The following is a 6,624-nucleotide window of genomic DNA, read 5'->3' as shown; positions in this document are numbered from 1 at the left end:
GGACAAAATATACCTTTTTGTATTTAAAACCCATAGAACATATGCAGAGCCGAAGCTGAAAACAAGCATTACCCCCAGTAGGTAGCATAAGTCTATTGCACGCGTTACAATACACCCACTATAATAATATGTGGATCTCACCAGGACATTGCTTATTTTCATAGCTCATAGAGGAAGCAACATTACGATCATAGAAAGTAGCCAATAGTTGGCCTCTGCAAATCAAATCACCGCACCATGCATGGAGAGCATTGCAGCTTTGAAATCCAGGATTAAAGGGTGCTTCTTAAGCTTCTTCTGTGTTTAATTTACTTTTGTCTAATTCCAGGCATAGTTCTCTATCACGAATCCATATAACTTATCTAACTTAACAGCTAATGAAGCCCAAACAGTAGCAAAACCCTAAGTAATCCTAGATCCTCCATGGGTGGATGGCCACAAGATAGAGCATGATCGATGAGCACAGGAGCGGAGAAAAGGAAGGAGAGGAGCTGTAGAAGCTCATCATGGCAATTTGTAATTGATGCTGAAATGCAGCCCTTGTCCTTTGCTGTACCAAGTCCATGCTGCTCCTGCTGCACAAAACAGGACAAGAGAAATATCAGCAAGATAACGTTGAGCTGAAATCCGAGGAAGAAGAAAAGGTCAGGGGAAGGGAGGAGGTCCATGGGGAAAGAAAGGAGCAGCACCTGTCCATCACGCCGTGCAAATCGAATCCAATACAAGGCATCAAAGCAAGGTCCAGCCCAATGTAAGTGGACAGCAAGGTCCTGTTATGAATCATGATACAATAGCAACAATGAGAGATTGGATTTGTGGAATTAATTCATCAACTAAAGCAGAACGAGGTACGTACTAAACTTGAATCACTGAGAAAACGCTAATGTCAAGATAGATTATCTCTTGGCAGTAGAGCAACCGCCAGCCAGACCACCAATACCCAAAAGCTAACTACACATACATGCACATATGTATATTTCCTCCCTTGTAACAAAGATGGATGGACTGAACTACACAGCGGTGAAGCACAGCTGCCTTCCCGTGCTGCGGCCTGGTAGCCACATGTAATGTGGGTTGCCCGGTAGCCACATGTAATGTGGGTTGCCCGGTAGCCACATGCAATGTGGGTGTGGATGAAGAAAAAACCATCAAAACCATATGTGCCTGAGACATGCACTAGGCCACCTACCCCACTGTTGTGTTGAGAACGTGCACGCAGCATGGTTCCTGGTTATACCAGCTCTGTATTTTGTTCTAAAGAAGGCTTCATATTCTATCTCACTCCCATTGCTACAGCTTTCACCATCCCCATTCTGCTCCCGTCGCTTTCACCGTCCCCAGCGTGCTTCTGCCCCATAACACATCATCTTTATTCTTCATTAGCCATCAAATCATCAAACAGCTGCCATGATAAGAAGGGAAGAGAAAGTGATTAGTAAGCATGATAAAAAATCTATTTGAGCGGCAAGTATTTCTAGACAGAGGGAGTACTTGCTTGCCAGATTAGGCGTGCAAGTTGTCATGCTAAAAAAAATACTTCCTTGCCAGATTACATGTGCTTAGATGCCATGCTAATAAATCCTTAGTGTTCAGATTATAATTGCTTAGTTGTTGGGCTAATAAAATACTTAGTGTCCAGATTACAAAGCATAGTTGTCATGCTAAAAAAAATCTTAGTTTCCAGATTACACAAATGCTTAGCTGCCATGCTAATAAAATGCTTACTGTCCAGATTACAAAGCTTCGTTGTCGAGCTAAAAAAAAATTCTTAGTTTCCAGATTACACAAATGCTTGGTTTCCATGCTAATAATACTCAGTTGACCAGATTAGAAGTACGTACTTGCCAAGAACTGAAAAATGCTTATTTGCCTAGTTACACACACAACAAACAGAAACAGGGGGTTGAGCAAAACAAGAAAAAACAACATGGATTAGCTGCCGCGGGCTAAAATCCACGGAAGCAAAACGCACACATCACCCAGATTTTCCCAATATGGATTGTTTCCATGATGATGCAGAGAAAAACTAAGCCCAATACGGATTAGCTGGCAAATCGAATCCAATGAGATCAGGGGAAAAAGAAAAGGTCATGGGAGGGGATCCATGGGGAAAGAAAGGAGCAGCACCTATCCATCACGATGGAGCTCGGAGCCATGCGAATCGAATACAATACATGGCGTCGAAGCAAGGTCCAATCCACGGAAGTCGACAGCAAGGTCCTGTTAGGACACACTAACAACAATGAGAGGTTGCATTTGTGGAATTCATCAACTAAAGCGGAATGACGTACTGAACTTGAATCTTGAGGAAACGCTAATGCCAAGATAGATTATTTCCTGGCGGTAGAGCAACAGCCAGCCAGATCATCAATACCCAAAAGCTAACTACACATAGATACACATGTGTATATTCCCTCCCTTGTACTCCCTCCGTAAACTAATATAAGAGCGTTTAGATCCCTAAACCCTAATATAAGAGCGTTTAGATCACTATTTTAGTAATCTAAACGCTCTTATATTAGTTTACAGAGGGAGTAACAAAGATGGGCAAACTGAACTAGAAAAATGCAATGGGAAGAAGGGAAGATAAAGTGATTAGTTGTCATGCTAATAGAATGATAAGTGTCCAGATTACGCAAATGCTTAGTTCCCATGCTGAAAAACATCTTCGTGTCGAGGTTACGCAAATGCCTAGTTGACATGCTAAATAAAATGCTCAGTTTCCAAATTACACAATTGCTTTGTTGCCATGCTAAATAAATGCTCAGTGTCCAGATTACACAGATGCTTAATTAGTTGGCAGGCTAAATAAATTCTTAGTTTCCGGATTACACAAATGCTTAGTCGGCATGCTAAAGAAGATCTTAGTTTTCAGATTACACAAATGCTTACTTGCCATGCTAGAAAAAATACTTAGTTGACCAGATTACAAGTACGTCCTTGACAAAAACTAAAAAATGCTTAGTTGTCTAGTTACCCACACAACAAACAGAAACAGTTTTTGTTTTTTAGAATAATATAAAAGGGCCAAAAGGCCCCAGTTCCATTGATATATAGCAACAAACAGAAACAGATCTAGCTAGCATGGTTCTGGCCCTTGATGGCCGGGACAGTACGCCAAGCCATCTCGGCCCTCATGGCTGGGGGATTTTGGTCAAGGGCAGAAAACTAGAGACGCACTCGTCCTTAATTAGATTTCCCTGAGGATGCAGAGGATGACCTGCTGCGAAATCCAATCCAAGATCTGCGGTGCAAGGAAGGAGAGAGTGGGAAACTGACCTCCATGGCGTGGCGTCGGTCCGCACTAGCAGCAGCAGCGGGGCCGTGGTGGTCTTCACCGCCTGACTGACGACGATGCCGCTGGCGCTGGTTGAAGAAGAACCCTAGGCAGCCGCTGCTGGAGGCATCGACGGCCGACAAGAGGAGCCCTCCCTCCCTCCCGTGCGCCGGGTCCTGTTCTTGGGGGCGGATCCTGGGCTCGGCCGCCATGGCCGCAGGCTAGGTCTCGGGCGGGCGGGCGGGCGCGAGGAAGGAGGTTGGATGGAGGATGCTAGGGTTTGGGGGCGGAGGTGGTGGGGGAGGGAGGGGGTTGGGGGATGCCGGCGGTGGGGTTGGGGTAGAGGAGATCGGCGGCGGCGGCGGTGTTGGTTTGGGGAATAAATCGTGGGGAGATGAAGAGAAGCGGGGGCTGCTTGGGTTGGGGGTGCCTTCAATTCTGTGTGAGTGTGATGGATGGAATTCAATTTCTTTTTCTTTTTTTTTGACCAAAAATCTCAGAAGATTTTTTCTAGATTTTTCGGCATGGGTTGAGCGGGAAATTCTTCGGGATCAAGGGGCGGCGTGGTTGGTTTACGATTGGTCGACATGACCCTCCCACAGATCGACCTCCTATTCATTTTTTATCCTAGAGTATCTCTAGCCGCGTCTCCAACAGGCCCTCTAGCCATTTTTTCGGCATCAGCGTTAAAAAACGCACCGGTCGTGCCCACAGGACGCCGAAAATCGCCGGTTCGGCCCTTTTTTCCGTCCGGCGGTCACAGGCCGAACCCGGCGCACTGGGGGCAATTGGGGGCTCCGACGCAAGGGAAAAGCGCGGCTGGCCCACACCGTCAGGGGAAAAGTCAAGGTTTTCTTCCCCGACTCACCTCCCACCCCCCGCACCCTCGGCCGCTACTAGCTATATCCTGACGCCGCCCGCCGCCCTTCACCGCTAGACAGCCAATCCCCGCCGGAAAAATAGCAGAGCTTCGCCGCGGCAGCCCCTCCAATAGCAGCTGGGCGTTTCCGGCCGCCGTTTCGGGCCGCGGAGGGGCAGTTTAGCGGCGGGTACACGCCCCGCCGGGTGCAAGGTGTTCAGTGATTTGCCTGCCTCCGCGATGGACTCGGATGACGAGGAAGCGCTCGCTGCGTTGCTGGAGGAGGAAGCCGAGGCCAACGTCCAGGAAGAAGAGCATCTCATGGTGCTCGCCGCCCTCGCCCAGCTGCTGGCGAGCAATGAAAAGCCGCGGCGAGGTGGCTCGGCGGCGGGGCGGGTGAAAGCAAAGAACCGGCATCGTCTCGAAGGCTACTGCATGCTCTACTCCGACTACTTCGCTGATGCTCCACTTCACGGCGAGAAAACATTTCGTCGCCGTTATCGGATGAGCCGAAAGCTCTTCCTCAGGACTGTGAATTCCATCCGGGAGTTCGACAACTATTTCAAGTGCAAGATGGATTGCACCAGCGCCCTTGGATTCACCTCCATCCAGAAGTGCACAACAGCGATGAGGATGCTTGCATACGGAGCTCCCGGTGATTCACAAGACGACTATGGGCGCATGGCCGAGTCCACCAGCATAAAGTGTTTCTACAAATTCTGTCGGGCAGTGGTGGCAGTGTTTGGGCCGCAATACCTGAGAACACCCAATGCGGAAGACACTGCTCGGATCCTAGCACAAAATGCAGCAAGCGGCTTTCCTGGGATGCTTGGAAGCATCGACTGCATGCATTGGAAATGGAAGAACTGGCCATTTGCTTGAGGATGTACAAAGGCGCCAAAGGCGGTTGCAGTGTGGTACTTGAGGCGGTGGCCACACAGGACCTCTGGATTTGGCACTCCTTCTTTGGTATGCCAGGAACTCACAATGACATCAACGTGCTGCAGTGCTCTCATGTCTTTGCCAAGCTTATTGAAGGTCATTCTCCTCCGGTGAACTTCGAGATCAATGGGCGGCACTACAACAAGGGATACTATCTAGCTGACGGCATCTATCCAAGATGGTCAACATTTGTGAAGACGATCTCAAACCCTGTGACAGGAGGCAAGAACACCTGGTTTGCGAAGATTCAGGAGGCTTGCAGGAAGGATGTCGAGCGGGCATTTGGTGTGCTCCAATCTCGATTTGTTGTTGTCCGGTACCCCGCTCAGACCTGGTCCAAAGATCAAATGTGGGAGATTATGACTTGCTGTGTCATCTTGCACAACATGATCATCGAGAGCGAGCAAGAAGACCCAGTGTTTGACACTGAACCATACTACAGGCAGGGTCCTCTAGTCGAAGTTGATCACCAGCTACCGGCAACCTGGACTGCCTATCTCAGTATGCGTCAGGAGATCCGAGACCCATAGGTGCATCATCAACTGCAAAAAGATCTGATTGAGCACCTATGGAGGCTCAAGGGGGGCGCCGTGTGATGAAATATGAGTTTTTATTTGTTGAACTATATAATTTGTATTGAACTATTTCTTGTTGTACTATTTTGTTCAAGTATTTGATTTTTTTGTGATGACATAATGATAAGATACAATTGTGTTGATATTTGAATGCCGAGACACGGTGAACCACGCCGAATATGGGCCTATTCTCGCCCATATGAGCTTTTTATTCGCCTAAATGGGGCTGAAAAGTGGGCTAATTTCGGCGCCTGGGGGCGACGACTGGGCGCAAAACCGGCCCCAGCGCCAATTGTATCGCCGGCTCGCCCCTAGAGGGCGATTTTTATGCGTTCTGGGGGGAGGGCAACAGCTGGAGATGCACTTAGTCATCTGCTCACATCCGACGGAGAAGAGATTAGAAGAACCCTAGTTAAATTTGAGCAGTTGAAAGAACCCTAGTTAGGGCACCGATTTTTATGCGTCCTGATAGGTGAGGATGGATTTTCAATTTGGTTTGGATCCGACAATCTCAGAGGATGGGAAACTCGAAAGTTGGGGTTGGTTGGATATCGTATTCACTTAGCACGTCGATACTTCAACACAAACCCGGAATATTTCGAGAGATGGATGATTGGTTTGATTTTTCATTGGCAGCGACATTTTGGGTCGCGCCCCTCTTGAGAGGGCTTTCCGCTGTTTTATGGAGGAGAAGGGAACAGTAGCATGTGCGTCCGCGTGGTATGGCGGAGTGGGCGACAGATGGATTTGGTACGTGGTCGGAGTCGTCGGTAGTCTTGTCTTATTCTGGCGTGTCTCTGATTCCAACATTTTATTTATCGAAATATGTATTTGGCAACTGTGTGGCAGATTGCCAAAACAACCTAACCATCTAGCTACCCTTCGATCCCGATCGCTCGATGCACAGGATACTCGCGACCTCCTCCATCCACGACCTCTGATATATAGTACCGCTGCTTCCCATCCCAGCC

At 48.2% G+C, this 6,624-nt stretch overlaps 1 long non-coding RNA gene across 1 annotated transcript; it reads right to left on the bottom strand.

The window, feature by feature from the left end:
* Window positions 1-3,672, bottom strand: LOC125540444. The gene is made up of 5 exons (XR_007297295.1): window positions 3,280-3,672; window positions 2,128-2,220; window positions 1,190-1,402; window positions 690-770; window positions 1-575 (listed from the first exon to the last, which is right to left on the bottom strand). It is a non-coding gene; the product is annotated as an uncharacterized LOC125540444 (long non-coding RNA).
* Window positions 3,673-6,624: the final 2,952 nt, after the last annotated feature.

Source organism: Triticum urartu, chromosome 2 (assembly GCF_003073215.2).
Source record: "Triticum urartu cultivar G1812 chromosome 2, Tu2.1, whole genome shotgun sequence".
In the NCBI taxonomy this organism is placed as follows: Eukaryota; Viridiplantae; Streptophyta; class Magnoliopsida; order Poales; family Poaceae; genus Triticum; species Triticum urartu.
This window is presented reverse-complemented; position numbering and strand designations above follow the sequence as displayed.